The sequence below is a fragment of the Rana temporaria genome, chromosome 2, assembly GCF_905171775.1.
Source record: "Rana temporaria chromosome 2, aRanTem1.1, whole genome shotgun sequence".
Classification (NCBI taxonomy): domain Eukaryota; kingdom Metazoa; phylum Chordata; class Amphibia; order Anura; family Ranidae; genus Rana; species Rana temporaria.
In genome coordinates this window covers 3797643-3814330 of record NC_053490.1, presented here as the reverse complement: position 1 = coordinate 3814330, position 16688 = coordinate 3797643, and the positions used below count along the sequence as shown (strand labels likewise).

Genomic DNA, 16688 nt, shown 5'->3' with positions numbered 1-16688 from the left:
CAGAATATAACTTGAGTATTAAGATTTGTAGGTAAAGTTGATCCAGGGTAAATCCGATTGCCTCTCGGGGGATCAGGAAGGAATTTTTTCCCCTGCTGTAGCAAATTGGATCATGCTCTGCTGGGGTTTTTTGCCTTCCTCTGGATCAACTGTGGGAATGGAGTTGGGTGTATAGGATTTTACTGTGTTTTTTATTTTTGTTTTTTTATTTTTTTGTGGTTGAACTGGATGGACTTGTGTCTTTTTTCAACCTGACTAACTATGTAACTATGTAACTATGAATGCCTTAGCAGCATCCAAGACCAGCAATGCTCTAGGGCCCTCGTTATTGGTATTGGTAGGGACCTGTATTTGTTTAAAAATACCCTTCTTATATTAAGGCTTGTTGACCTGTTTGGAATAAATCCTGACTGGTCAGGGTGGATAAGTCTCTCGATACATCCATTTAGGCATGTTGCAAGGACTTTTGCAAGGATTTTTACGTCCGTGCAGAGCAGTGAGATTGGACAATAGGAAGAGGGGTCTAATTGATCTTTTCCCTCTTTATGGATAACAATGATTGTTGCCTCCATCATGGAGGAAGGAAGATGCCCCTCGGAGAAGGCGAATTTCAGAGTGTGCAGTAACTCTGGTAGCAATATATCCCCATATCGCTTATAAATTTCTATTGGGAGCCCATCGGGACCTGGTGATTTATGGTTAGACATCCCTGCCACAGCAAGTTGCAGTTCTTCCAAAGTAACAGGGGATTCCATTTTTTTTTTCATTATCTGACAATTTTGGGAACGGAATTCCCTGGAAAAAAGCTTCCATGCATTCATTTTCTCCCCTAGATTTATATAGGGATTTATAAAAGTCATGGAACATGTGTCTTATCTCCCTTCCTTCAGTTACAATTTCACCTGTGGAACCCTTAATGGCCCCAATATTGGAAGAAGGGGTGTTGGTCCGTACCAGGAGCGACAACACACGCCCCGCCTTCTCCCGCTCGCCAAATTGAGATTGTCTCTGGAAAATTTGTCAGTTCTCGGCCTTCCTCATAGTGGCCATTCTATAGACCTGCTGTTTATCAAGCCATTCTCCTTGTCTACTTGGGGAAGGATTCTCAATGTTGCGTTGTTTGGCTAGCATCACTTCATTCCTGACCTCTTCTTCCCTCTTTCTAGATTCCCTTTGTAGCCTTGCCACCCTTTGTATTAACAAGCCCCTTAAGTATGCCTTCAAGGAGTCCCAGACCACATCAGCCTCTGCTGTACCTATATTAATTTGAACATACTCCTTCAGGCTGTTCAATAGTTCTTGTGGTTCACCGAGTAACTCAAGCCAGTGTGGGCTAATTTTCCACTCCCTTGGGGGTGTTCGCTCATTTTTCCTGATTACTAGTTCTAATGGTGAGTGGTCTGAGACCCCTCTTGGGCCATACTCTATTTCCTTCACCCTATTCGATAGTGCTTCATTGCCCATAGCCAAATCAATTCTGGACAAGGTGGCATAGGAGCTAGAGAAACAGGAATACTGCCGGGTCTGTGGGTGATGGATACGCCAGATATCTCTTAGCCCTGCCTCCTCCATAAACTGGGCCAACCGGCCTCCTCGTTCAGTATTTAAGTCAGATTTTGGGGGGGAATATATCGTACGCTCTATCAGGGACTTCATTGTAGTCACCCACTGCTATCAGAGGGATATCCGGTTTATCCAACATAAACTTGACTAATTTCTGTAGTACAGAAAAGTTAAAGGGGGGGGGGGGTATATATGTTGACTAATACATAGGGCCTGTTCTCGATAGTACAGGACAAAAAGATATACCGTCCCTGTTCGTCTATCCAGCTCTTTTCGCAGGAGAATAACAGCCCTTTCCCCACCAGTATGTTGACCCCCCCCTTGAGTATAAGGAATGTACAGAGTGATAGTGGAACGGTAATTTCCATATACCCAATTGGGCCATAGTATCCCTGGTTAAACTCTTCTCCCTCTCACTCAGCTGCTTGCTCGGACCAAAATCTCTCCTGTTACTGATGGTATTTAAAGTGCTTAGGATGCTTGGGATACCCCCCTCCCCTAAGATACCCTCCCCCCACCACCCTCCCCACCCCTCCCCTACTAAGTACAGCCCTCCCCTCCGCACCCTAACCCCCCCTTGCCCATTGGGGCTCCCTTTGGGGGCCTCACCTGTGACCTTACCACTCTTACCACTCTTACCCAATCTCATCACATCTACCATACTACTACTGCCCACCACACTCACCCCAGAAAGAATCTCTCCTCACCCCTCCCTTAAAAAAAATGTAAGGCCCCGCTTCCCGGGAAAAACCCTGAAATACTTGTGATTACATGTCCAGCATGTCATTTTATATTAAATCTAAAAAGTGTAAAAGAAATAGTGTCTCAGAGTCCCAATAAGGAGCATTCGATTAACAATTAGCAATGTGTAAAACACAAGTGGAGAAAAAAAGAAAGAGGGCCCCCCCCCCAAGTTTAACGCAACGTGCACCATATATATATAAGAATAGTGGCCCAAAGGGCCCAACAAGCTCCCAAAGAGCTCCCAGACCTTGAATACCCAAGTCTAGCACAAAGTGTACCATTGTGATTAAATACAAAGTGAGAGATAATGACTCAAAGCCCAAGAAACAACTTTTCATTAACGTTATTAGCATGTGAAAAAAATAAAATAAAAGAAGGAAAACGGGGGGGGGGGGCAGAGAAGGAAGGCCTCCTGTACCAGGTTACTAAGTATTAAACCAACGACATATGTGTCATAATTGTGTTCAAACTAGTAACAAAAGAATAGTGCCACACCCCCCAAAAAAGAAAAAAGGGAGAAAAAAAAGGGGGGGGAGGAAAGGCAAATAATCATATAAATAAGTCTTATAAGTCCTTGCGGATGTCATCCAACCATTTTGTCACTTCTCCTGGAGTATTGAAAAAAAAAGTCCTGACCAGTACTGTAACCCGTAGGCGAGCTGGGTACAATAGAGGATATACCACTTTATGCTGCTGCAGAGTGCGTTTAAGTGGCACAAATTCGGCTCTTCGTTTTTGTAGATCTGGGGAAAAGTCAGGATAAAACGAAACTCTAGCGCCATTATAGATAATATCCCCCTTCTCCCTGGCTTTTTGGAACAAGGTGACTTTGTCGGCATAGTTAAAGAATTTAAAGAGTAAGGATCTAGGGCGCCCACCTGGCTGCGGGGGTTTTGAAGGGACCCTATGGGCTCTTTCAATAGAAAAAAAAGGTGAAAAAGTAGCGGTATCAAAGATCTCTTCAAGCCACCCCTCCATAAATTTTATAGTGTCAGGGCCCTCACACCGTTCTGGAAGGCCAATCACACGGATATTACTCCTACGAATTCTGTTTTCCATTTCATCTAATTTGGATGATTGGAGGTTAGTTTTTTCCTGCAACTCTCATACTTTATTCTCCAATGTTACAACCCTTTCCAAAGTATTACTCATATCTTGGGACTGTTCTAAGCACGGGAAACATACGCTACTTTACAGGCATACTATAGACAAACCCCCCCCCCCCCCAGGCACGATATTTAAAAGAAAAATTTCACTTTTATTGTTTTACTTTAAGCATTATTAAAATCACTGCTCCCAAAAAACAGCAGGTCCCCAAACACTTATGGCAATAACTTGCATATTAGCCTTTAAAATGAGCAATTTTGATTTTTCACGTTCGTGTCCCATAGACTTTAACGGTTTTCACGTGTTCGACCAAATTTTTTGCCTGTTCACATGTTATGCTGCAAACCGAACCGGGGGGTGTTCGGCTCATCCCTAATATACGCTGATTTGTTTTTGAGTAAATAAATGCAGCAGAATACATTTTGGCTACATTTATGAAGAAAGACTTATTTGTAAAGTTCTATAGCAGAAATTAAAGAAAACAAAAATGTTCAGTATTTTTCCATTTATACTGTATAGTAAAGAAATAAAAACACAATGGCAAATAGATACCACCAAAAGAAAGCTCTGTATTCTGGGAAAAAAAAGATATAAAATAAATTTTATGAACAGTTTTATATGACTGAGTAATTGTCAACCAAAATCACAATGCTGAAACTTTAAAAAGATGGACCGGACTTGCTGTCCGGGGAAATGTTTTTATGTTTTAATGCTGTTAAAATCAGCAATGTTTGCTAGAAAATTACTTAGAACCCCCCAAACAGTAGATATTTTCTGAAATCAGAGGCGCTGGAGAATAAAATGGAGGCTCTTGTATGTTTTAAGTCACAAAATATTTATCAAATGCAGATTTGCAGAAAAAAAAAAGATACACAAAATTAATTTTAGCACATATAAAACACAATACATTTGTTTGTAAAATATAAGTGATTAGGTTGTGGCTTTGGAATAAATTACTGAAAAATATAAAAAAATTTCCAATGTATTGCCAATAAAAACCCAGGAAATAAAAATATATGTAGCTAAATTTCCTATGAAATGTACCAGTTGCCGACCACCTGAAGTACATATACTGCGGGCGGGTGACAGCTACATGCTAAGTGACATGCCTGTATTACTTAGCACATGTGTACTGGTGTGCAGTGCACCACTACAGTGACCACAAGACACAAATAGCCAGATTCAGAGAGACTTAGGCTGGCGTATCAGTAGATACGCCAGCCTAAGTCAGAATTTGCATCGGCGCTAATTTAAGCGTATTCTGGTAACCAGATACGCTTAAATTAGGCTCAGATACAAGCGGCGTAAGTGTCTTACACCCTCGTATCCTAAAGTGTAATTTTTAGGCTGACCGCTAGGTGGCGCTTCCATTGTGGTCGGCATAGAATATGTAAATCAGTAGATACGCCTATTCACAAACGTACGCCCGGCCGACGCAGTACAGATACGCCGTTTATGTAACGCATTAGCAAGCCTAAAGTTATTCCATCTTATAGATGGAGTAGTAATGTTAAGTATGGCCGCCGTTCCCGCGTCGAAATTCGAAAATTTTACGTTGTTTGTGTAAGTCGTCCGTGAATAGGGATTTACGTTGTTTACGTCCACATTGAAATCAATAGGCCCGTACGGCGGACTTAGCCGCAATGCACACTGGGAAATGTAGGCGCATGCGCAGTTAAAAAAAAAACTCAATCACGTCGGGTCAAGCCTAATTATCATAAAACACGCCCCCTCAGCCAAATTTGAATTAGGCGCCCTTACGCCCGCCCTCTTTAGGCTACGCCGCCGTAACTTAGCAGGCAAGTACATTATGATTCATGTACTTGCCTCGCTAACTTACGGCGGCGTAGCCTAAATGCCATAAGCTACGCCGCCGCAAGTATGCGCTCGCCATCCTGAATCTAGCTAAACGTATTTCAGCTGCCAGGAACCATCCACTTTATCACAATGTCAACAAAGCTGTTATGAATGAATTCCATTCATAACAGCTGTAAATCCTGTAGTGATTTTCCCACAGCTATTACATGGTATCTGGGCCAGTCACAGCACCCTGTACCATGTGATAGCTGTGGGCCAATCACAACACACAATAGTTATAAACAAAACCCAGTCATGACAGTGCAAAACATTGCTGTAACAGCAAACCAAAGTGTCACAAAGTCTATCCCTGATCAAACCTCCTCCCTCCAATAGTAGTACAGTGTCACTGATGAAAGAATGTAAAACAAAGGAAAACAATTAAATGTGAAAAAAAATGTAACACAATACATTTTTTTTTTTAACATACTGTTCCCAGTCAGTGTCCCCAATCACTGCCACATCAGTCATATGATGGCGCTGTACTGCACTGGTGACAGTAAAAGAAAGAAAAATGTGAAGAAAAAAAACTGTTTAATTTCTTAATTTCCACAAAAAATTGTGATGAAACATTACAACTTCAAATAAACTTGCCATGCCTCTTAGGCCTCGTACACACGACCGGATCTGTCCGCTGAAACTGGTCCGCTGACCAGTTTCAGCAGACATGTTTGGTCGTGTGTACGTCCGACCGGCAATTTTCCGGCGGATCGGACAGGTTTCCAGCGGACAAATGTTTCTTAGCATGCTAAGAAACATGTCCGCTAGAGGCCTGTCCGTCGGACATGTTCGGTCGTCTGTACGACTCACCGGACATGTCCGCTCGGCCGAAAGCCCTCGCATGCGTCGAAGTGATTCGATTCATACGTGGAAGCATTGACCTTCCAGGGTCGCGCACATTGTCGCGGCGATGGCGCGGCCACGTCACCGCGTATCCTGTCCGCGCGGATTTCGGTTTGATGGTGTGTACAGACATCAAACCGAAATCCCCCAGCGGACATGTCCGATGAAAACGGTCCGGCGGACCGTTTACATCGGACTGTCCCCTCGTGTGTACGAGGCCTTACTAAATACCTCAGACCTTTTGTGTACATTCCAAAAATAGGTCCTTTGGTGGGGTATTTGTACTGTCCCGGCATTTTAGGGACCCCAAGAAATTAGATAGGCCATCAGTACATGAGGATGGATCAATTTTTAAATATACCAAAGCTTGTAGATGCTATAACTTTCACACAAACCAATTAATATGCATTTTTTTTTACATTTAGTAGAATTAATTTTGGTCAAACTTTATGAAGAAATTTTATTGGATATGTTTTATAGCAGAAAGTAGAAAATAGTGTTTTTTTTATTTTATTTTTTTCATTAATATAATAAAAAATAAGTAGCACTGTGCCAAATGGCAAAAAGAAAATGCTCTGGTCATGAAGGGTGTAAAACCTTCCGGAGGTAAGGTAGTTAAGGCCTTTTAGTCCCGAAAATCGGATGATTTGTACATTTGGGTAGACTACAAATGCTAAATGTATAATGTGCAGAACTGAGACATTGCCAAGAATTAAACGCTCTGGGACTCAAAGCAAAGGGTTTAGGGCAGAGGTTTCCAAACTGAGGCCCGGGGGCCGGATGTGGCCCTTTGCTTACCTTTATCAGGCCCTTGGGACACTATTCCTCTTGAAGATATGAGACAGTATTTCTTCTACACTAACAATGGGGCATAATTGCCATCACTGATACCAACAATGGGGCACTACTATTCCTACCATTGACCCCAAGAATGGGGCACTATTCCTTCCACTGACACCAACTACAGGGCCCTACTCCTTCCAATGACACCAATGATGGGGCACTATTTCTTCCCCTAATACCAACAATGGGGCAATATTCCTCCCACTATCACCAGTGATGGGGGATTCTTTAACCCCATTGACGCCAGGACATTGTCCTATTATATTGGCTACAGTCCGGCCCTCTTAAGGTCTTGAAGGACAGTAAACTGGCCCTTTATTCAGAAAGTTCGGAGAACCCTGGTTTAGGGAGAAAAAGGCCCGGGACTAAAATGGTTAATGATAGATTGGGCAAAATCAATAATAACATACATAGTGCATAGTTACACTTAACATCACACAATGTTTCCAGGGTCAAAAAGTGTTCACAATAAAAAAAGTCTACAAAAAAAAAAAAGGATCTGCTACCCCTTTAATAACTTCTTCCAGAGTTTCCTCACCGCAGCTGAAGCTTGTGAATCCTCTGATGTTTGATTATCCTGGAATTAACTGTAAAAGTTTTCTCACATTCAGAACATTGAAATGGCTTCTCTCCAGTGTGAATCCTCTGGTGTGTGATCAGAACTGACTTCCATGTAAAAGCTTTGTCACATTCAGAACACTTATATGGCTTCTCCTCAATGTGAATTTTCTGATGTCTGTTAAGCCCTTCCTTGTCTGTAAAAGCTTTGTCAAATTCAGAACACTCATAGGGCCTCTCTCCAGTGTGAGTCATCTGGTGTCTGATAAGTTCTTTCTTCTCTGTGAAAGTTTTTTTTACATTCAGAACACTCATACCGCTTCTTTCACATGTGAATCATCTGGTGACTGATAAGGTGTGACTTTGTTTTATAAGCTTTGTTACATTCAGAACACTGATACGGCTTCTCTCCCGTGTGAACCCTCTGGTGTGTGATAAGATCTTTCTTTGTTGTAAAAGATTTGCCACATTCAGAACACTCATATGACTTCTCTCCAGTGTGAATCTTCTGGTGTGTGATAAGATTTGACTTGTGTGTAAAAGCTTTGTTACATTCAGAACACTGAAAAGGTTTCTCTCCAGTGTGAACCCTCTGGTGTATAATAAGCTCTTTCTTGGTATAAAAAGCTTTGTCACATTCATAACATTGATATGGCTTCTCTCCAGTGTGACTATTCTGGTGTCTGATAAGACTTAACTTATGTGTAAAAGCTTTGTCACATTCAGAACATTGATATCGCTTCTCTCCAGTGTGAGTCTTCTGGTGTGTGATAAGACTTGATTTCTGTGTAAAAGTTTTATCACATTCAGAACACTGAAAAGGTTTCTCTCCAGTGTGAACCCTCTGGTGTATAATAAGCTCTTTCTTGGTATAAAAAGCTTTGTCACATTCAGAACATTGATATGGCTTCTCTCCAGTGTGAATCTTCTGGTGTGTGATAAGATTTAACTTATATGTAAAAGCTTTGTCACATTCAGAACATTGATATGGCTTCTCTCCAGTGTGAGTCATCTGGTGAGTGATAAGACTTGATTTCTGTGTAAACGTTTTATCACATTCAGAACACTGAAAAGGTTTCTCTCCAGTGTGAACCCTCTGGTGTATAATAAGCTCTTTCTTGGTATAAAAAGCTTTGTCACATTCAGAACACTGAAAGGGTTTCTCTCCAGTGTGACCCCTCTGGTGTATGATAAGCTCTTTCTTGGTATAAAAAGCTTTGTCACATTCAGAACACTGATATGGCTTCTCTCCAGTGTGAATCTTCTGGTGTCTGATAAGACTTGACTTATATGTAAAAGCTTTGTCACATTCAGAACATTGATATCGCTTCTCTCCAGTGTGAACCTTCTGGTGTGTGATACGTTTTGCCTCCATTGTAAAACCTTTATCCCATTGCAAACAAGAAATATCTTCTGAAAGGACTCCTCTTATGTATACATGGGTTGGACTTTATTGTAAAGCCATTGTCACTTCCAGAACACTGAAATTACTTTTCTCTTGTTGTCCTCTGAGAATGGATCAATCTTGAAGAGGCTCCAAAACACTTACAACATTTAGACCATTGATATGTCTTGAATCCTGAGTGAATCTTCCAGTGAATTGCAAAAAAGACTTTCCGACACTCATATGGCTCGTTTCTCATCTGACTTATTTTTTAAGACAAGCCTGTCCAAAAAGTCGGTTCATCAATCCACCTATACAGGAAAAAAAAAAGTCAGAATTCTATATAAAGGATAAAATAAAGTTACTTTCTATGTTTTACATTCATTATTAAATATATCTTATATATAGAAGGAATATGTACAATATTATACATGTTTAAATATTTGTATTCTATTTTATTGGGGACAATCTATTATTCCCATTGGCTGGTAAAATTGAGAATTTATTACAATTTCCTGCACGAGAATCTAATTTATTTGTTCTAATTTAGAGCATTGTACTGCATATTGATGGGGGGGGGGGGGTGCTTGGGATTGACTTGTGGGCACCTTTCGCAAATTCATTTAAAAATCCAAACATTGCCGATGTAAATATAAACCCCATTGAAGTCAATAGGAGGCAAATTCTGAAATCCCAAGTTACACTCACCAGTAACGTCTTTTCCAGAAGTCTTTCAAGACAACATCTGAGAGAGAGAGAAGACTCCTCCTCCCATTCCCAGGAAACACTGCATCTCCTAATCTTTTAAATGTTCTGTCTCCAGCTAGCCCCTCAGTTCATTCAGAGTACCTTTGGCCCAGTGCTGGGACAAGGTTATCCAGGACCTGGGGCTAAAATGGAAAACTGCCCCCCAGTCTATCATCCCCACCAATCCCCGATCCCTGTTAAGTAAAGAAGAGGGCAGGTTAATATACCTGCATGTGCCAAAATATTTGTAATGTTTGTAATATAATATTGCATAGTAACACAGGGGGGTAGTTTCAGATAGATTTGCGGATCTTTAGATCCGTGTAATCTATCTGATTTAAGATCCGCCGGCGCAAATTTGAGAGGCTAGTACAGTATTCAGAAATCACTTACCTCAAAACTTGCGCCGGCGGATCGGAAATCCCCCGGCGGAATTCAAATTCCACGGCTAGGGGGAGTGTAGTATTTAAATCAGGTGCATCCCCGCGCCGATTTAAATGAGCATGCGCCGCCGGCTAAATTTCCCAGCGTGCATTGTTCCAAATGGCGTCGCTAGGACGTCATTGGTTTTGGCGTGAACGTAAATGACCTCAATCAGTATTTGCGACTGACTTACGCAAACGACGTAAAAATTCAAAACTCGGCGCGGGAACGACGTCCATACTTAACATTGGCTGCGCCTCCTAATAGCAGGAGCAACGTTACGACGAAAACGACTTACGCAAACGACGTAAAAAACTACCGCCGGGCGCACGTACGTTTGTGAATCGGCGTAAGTAGGTAATTTTCATACTCTACGCTGAAAACTACGGGAGCGCCACCTAGCGGCCAGCGTGAGAATGCACCCTAAGATACGACGGCGTAAGAGACTTATGCCAGTCGTATCTTAGGCTAATGTCAGCGTATCTAGCTTTCTGAATACAAAAAGTAGTTACGCCGGCGCAGATTTGAATTTACGCAGCGTATCTATGGATACGCCGGCGTAAATTCTATCTGAATCTACCCCAATATTTTTTACATCAGCCGACTGCAGACTTTAGCCCACTGTCAGCTGAATACAGGTCATAGGAGTGCAGAAATAAGTGCACTCTGATGACCTACAGGGGTCCTTACACATGGGTATTCCATTCAGGTCCTCCTCTCATTTTTTCAGGAGGACCTGATTGAAAGGTCCATGTAGCCCTATTAGGGGGACCTGATCAGAAGGTCCATGCAGCCCAATCAGGGGGACCAGATCGGAAGGTCCATGCAGCCCAATCAGGGGGACCTAATTGGAAGGTCCATGCAGCCCTATCAGGAGGACCTGATCGGAAGGTCCATGCAGCCCAATCAGGGGGACCTGATCGGAATGTCCATGCAGCCCTATTAGGGGGACCTGATCGGAAGGTCCATGCAGCCCTATTAGGGGGATCTGATCGGAAGGTCCATGAAGCCCTATGGACAGGCTGATGTAAATGGACTGTTTGCACCTCCCTAGCTCTGAATCCTTCCAGGTCTGGGGGGATTTTTTTTAAATCGTGTCCTCTTCCATTTATCTGGACCTAAATGTGACACATTGGAGAAAGCCTGATGTAACCAGACAGTAAATAGACACTGGAGTCTGTTTTCATCCAGCCGCCCATAGAGCTGTCACAGGTCCTCCTGTGTCTCCTCCCACAAACAGAAACGGGGACAGATGTAAAAAACTGACATCCATCCTGTTCAGCTCTGATTCAGGAAGGGATCTGCTCATGGATCCTCTGCTGATTGAAGTGGGCTCCGTTCTGTTTCAGAGGATCCTTAGGGCTTGTTCACACATGTGTCTGGGGGAAGTAAAACTAGGTGGTTGAGCCATGATTTTACTGACCCCCTGTCTGAACACTAAACATACAACTGCTACCAGCTGTACACATGCCCCGGCCACGATGCTGTGCTTAAACAGAATGTTGCTGCCACTGAATGTGATAATGCAGTTCAATGGGGCTGCACCGCAACCGCTCTGCATGTAACTGTAGAGGGGTAGTACTGCAATGATCAGGTTAGGGGCCCATTCACACCAGGAAATGCATGGGAATCTCATGGGAATGCTGTGCGGTTCCGATGCAATTTATATGCAGTTCTGTGCAGTGTGATTTCTGCCCCATTCATTTTGAATGACCTTAAAATCACACTGCACCAAAAGTATTGCATGTACTACTTTTTTGAGATGCATGACAACCACATTGCATGCTACCATGTGATCTGGTGTGGGTAAACACATTGGAGTGTCGTTATGGGCAGTGTGATTGGAATGCGGGAAGATCACACAGGAACGCGGCTTTTCCCGCACTGCATTCTAGTGTGAATGGGCCCTGAATCAGGCGATGAGGGGGCAACATATCACCTCCTCTCCAACAGTTCTGGAAAAGGATCCAAGCATGAATCACTTTTCATAGGAGCAACAGTCACACACTATAGCTGGCCATAGACAGATCAAAATTTGGCTCGGTAGAATCCGGATGAATTTCTATCCATCTATAGGCAGGCTGGTTGTACTAAAGTTGATTTATCAACAAGCCAGTCTGTTTTTTTTTTTGGACGATCACTGCCGCAGGGTATATTCATTAGCAATAATCATTGTATAAATAAATAAATATTCCTGCGTTTATCCCTCCACCTCTCAATGTGAATAAACAAAGCAAGCCTAGCCGTTGATTGGCTAGGTTGGACGGATTGATAGCAGCACAGCCATTGGCTGGTGCTGTTGTCAATCACATCCCCGGGGGGCGGGGCCAAGTGATACATTCGGTGGCTATGGCCGCTGCTGTATCACGGGTGCGCAGAGGTGGAGCTATGACAGCCAGGGACCCCAGAAGACGTGGATCGGGGCCACTGTGTGAAAAATGAGCCACACAGTGGAGGTAAGTATAACATGTTTTTTTTGTTTTTTGTTTTTTTTCTATCTTAGTGTCGTATTAATAAACCGTTATTAAAAGTAGGTGCGCCATCTAATACATGTGTAACGCCTTTCCAGACTCTGGGAGGTTACCATTTCCTGGTGCTGGACAACGTGTTTCTGAGGCTTTGTTCGGTCAGAGGGAGAGCGGTGGAGAAGGTGGCCGGCTGACCGATGCCTTTAAAAATGTTTTACTCCTCAGCACCCAGGGCTGAGAGGTTCAAGCAACCATTGGCAGCATTTGCATTATATGGTGCAGGAATATCTAGGGGCAAGAGCAGACTTGGAGACATTTCCAACAGAGCATCCACTGGGTTACTGGCTCTTGAGGGTGGACCATTGGCCAGAACTTGATCAATATGCAATCAAGCTACTGACCTGTCCTACAACCAGAGGGGTAGATTCAGGTAGTTTTGCGCAGTTTTTACGGAGGCGCAGCGCACCGTTTTGCCGCTGCGCCTCCACAAATTACCTGCACTACCCTTGATTCACGGAGCAGTAGCTCCGTAAATTGCGTGGGCGCTCCGGCAAAATGCCCGGCATAAGCGCACGCAATTTAAATGATCCCGTAGGGGGCGTGGATCATTTAAATTAGGCACGTTCCCGCGCCGAGCGTAGTGCGCATGCTCCGTCGGGAAACTTTCCCGATGTGCATTGCGGTAAATGACGTCGCAAGGACGTCATTTGCTTCAAAGTGAACGTGAATGGCGTCCAGCGCCATTCACGATTCACTTACGCAAACGACGTAAATTTCAAATTTTGCGACGCGGGAACGATGGGTATACGTAGCATTGGCTGCCCCTGCTAATAGCAGGGGCAGCCTTACACAAAAAACGATGTACGCAAACGACGTAAACTGCGTACGCAGGGCTCGCGTAGGGTTGTGAATCGGCGTTAGTATGCAATTTGCATACTATACGCTGACCACAACGGGAACGCCACCTAGCGGCCTGCGTAAGAATGCAGCCTAAGATATGACGGCATAAGGAGCCTTATGCCAGTCATTTCTTAGGCTGCAGTCGGCGTAACGAGGTTCCTGAATCAGGAGCATTCGTAACGCCGGCGCAAGTAAGCAATTGCGCTGCGTAACTATGGTTACGCAGACGCAATTGCCCTTTGAATCTACCCCAGAGTTCTTTCTGACCACACATTAAGTGCTGCTGGAGGGTTTGTAAATGATCAAAGAGTGCGCCTGTCCACAGACTCCATTGATAGGCTCACATTCATAAAAATGAATCAGTCCTGGATCAGCAGCTATCAAGCACCTGATGCTGATTTAACTGATTAAATTTGCTAGGGACCTGGTATCCCTTGAAGACTGCCTATCCTATTCCTGAATCCTGATGCTAGCTTCCAACAATATTTTAGGTTTAGGGCACCACCACCACCCAAGGCCTAATTTGTCTGCCCTGTTTAACAGGGGCATGCAATTACAATGTTTTAAATAATTTTTAACAGCAGGGCCCTTTCCTGCACCCAAAAAGAGTAACTGTGAGGGGTTACAATTGTTTGGTACCACCAACACCTAATGCCGCGTACAGACGGTCGTTTTTTGTGATGAAAAAAAAACGACGTTTTTGAAAACGTCATTTAAAATGATCGTGTGTGGGAGAAAACGTCGTTTTATGTCTTCTGAAAAACTACAAAAAAAAATTCGAACATGCTCGAATTTTTTGTGTCGTTTTTCAAAACGTCGTTTTTTGTTTCACAGAAATTGACCGTGTGTACCAAAAAACGACGTTTAAAACAACGTTTTTAAACCCGCGCATGCCCAGAAGCTAGTTTCAATGGAAAAAAGTGGTGAAACGTAACCGCGCTTTGCTAGAGCATTGTGAAAAAACGATGGTGTGTAGGCAACGTCGTTTTTGAAAATGATGTTTCAAAAACGTTGTTTTATTTCATGATTTAAAACGTCGGGTTTTTTTTATCACAAAAAACGACCGTCTGTACGCGGCATAAGGCCCAATTTTTCTGCAGAGTATATAGTGCAGAGTACAATATATAATACAGTGTACAGTATTGAAGCCCTTTGGGTCTGGTATAGATTTTAAGGGGAACTCCACACCATTTTTTTTAAAAACAGCGTTGGGTTCCCCCAAAATCCAAACCTGTCCCTTTGGGTCTGGTATGGTTTTTAAGGGGAACTCCACGCCAAAATTGAAAAATTTAACAAGAGGGACCCCAGATCCCACCCCCCTATATGAATAGGTATGGGGTACATTGTGGGAGGTGCTCTGTGTTGTACTCTCGCCTCCTGTCAGAAGAGCGCTCCTCCATACAGCACATGAGACAGGATCGCTGTTAGTGCAAATCGCATTGCACTGTACACACACAGTTTTATTACCGCCCCCCATCCACATTTCCTGCTTCTGGCAGGTGGGCACCCCTTGGAGGAGATAGGGGGTGACAATCAAACTGTGTGTGTACAGAGCAATGCAATCTGAGTGATCCTGTCTCATGTGCGGTATGGATGAACACTCTCTGACAGCGACGGTGAGAGCACAACACAGCACACCTCCTCCTGGCTTTGTAGTGACTTGTGGTGACTTCCTCCTGTAAGTTGGCGGAGGGGGATGGATGACTATCTGTACTGGGAAATGTAATGGGGATTTGGGGAGCGGGATATGTTCAAGAAGGAAAAATGGGGGGGGGGGAAAGTGCTAGGAGCAGGGTTGAGGGTGTTGAGCCAAGATAGGGGATGTTTGTGCTAGGAGGGGGTGGGAGATTAGTGCTGGGGGGGATTTGGGTGGGGGGGGGATTTGGTAATTTAGAGGGGGTTGTGCTAGGAGGAGGGATTTGTGAGAATTTTTCCTAGGAGGGGGACTGAAGAAAGATTTGTGCTGGGAGATGGGTTGTGCCAGGAGGGGGTGGGGGAATGTTGGCTTATAGGTGGAATTGGAGGGGATTTTAGCTGGGAAGGGGGATTTGGAGGAGAAGATTTGTGCTAGGAGGGGGAATTGAGGTGGGATTTGAGCTGGGGGGGCAAAGATTTGTACTGGGAGGGGGATTTGAACTGGGAGTTGGTGGAATATGTACTGTACACATTATTGTTTGGGGAGAATTTTGGCTTGAAGTTGGAATTTATTAGCCGGATTCAGAAAGACTTACGACGGCGTATCAGTAGATACGCCGTCGTAAGTCCGAATGAGCGCCGTCATATATTCAAGCATATTCTGGAAACCAGATACGCCTAAATTTGGCCAAGATACGACCGACGTAAGTCTCCTACGCCGTTGTATCTTGGCTGCCTATTTACGCTGGCCGCTAGGGGCATGTACGTGGATTTACGCGTCGAATATGTAAATGAGCAAGATACGCCAATTCACGAACATACGTACGCCCGTCGCAGTAAGCTACGCCGTTTACGTTAGACATACGCCGGCGTAAAGATTAACCACCAAAAAGATGGCGCAGCCTATGCAAGGTATGGACGACGGAACAGCCGTCATATTTTACATCGTTTGCGTAAGTGTACGTGAATGGGGCTGGGTGTAGGTTACGTTCACGTCAAAAGCATTGAGTATTTGGGACGTGATTCTGAGCATGTGCGCGCATGCGCCGTACGAACGGCCCTCATTTACATGGGGTCACGGTTAATTTAAATGAAGCCCGCCCACTACATGCCTACTTTGAATTAGGCGGGGTTACGCCGGGCCATTTGCGCTACGCCCACGTAACTTAGGGAGCAGGTGCTTTGTGAATACTGGCCTTGCCTCACTATGTTATGTCGGCGTAGTGCAAATGGGATGCGCTACGCCGAACTAAAGATGCGCCCGTCTCTGTGAATCTGGCTATATGTGTTTTTTTTATGTATGATGGAATGTTTGTGTCCACTAATAATGATTTTCATGTATTTTTACTGAAAATATTGTTTTGATATTGTTGCGGGGGGGCATCAGGTAGGCTGTACAGGGCCCCACAATATCTATGGCCCGTCCATTAGGGTCGCGCGGGCGATGCCCCCCCCTATCCATGCATTCGGCCCCCTAATCTACATTCGGGGCGTCGGAAGCATGGATTTTAATGGGGGGGTGGAGGAAGTGATTAGAGCCTGAGGGTCTAATAGGCTTTAAAAAAAAGGGTGGGCGTGTGGTGCAGAGCACTGCTCTCTGAGCCCACTCAATTGTG

At 43.9% G+C, this 16688-nt stretch overlaps 1 pseudogene; it reads right to left on the bottom strand.

Annotated features, from left to right (window-relative positions):
- The window catches only part of LOC120928418, an 81125-nt pseudogene that overhangs the window by 60310 nt on the left and 4127 nt on the right, over positions 1-16688 (bottom strand).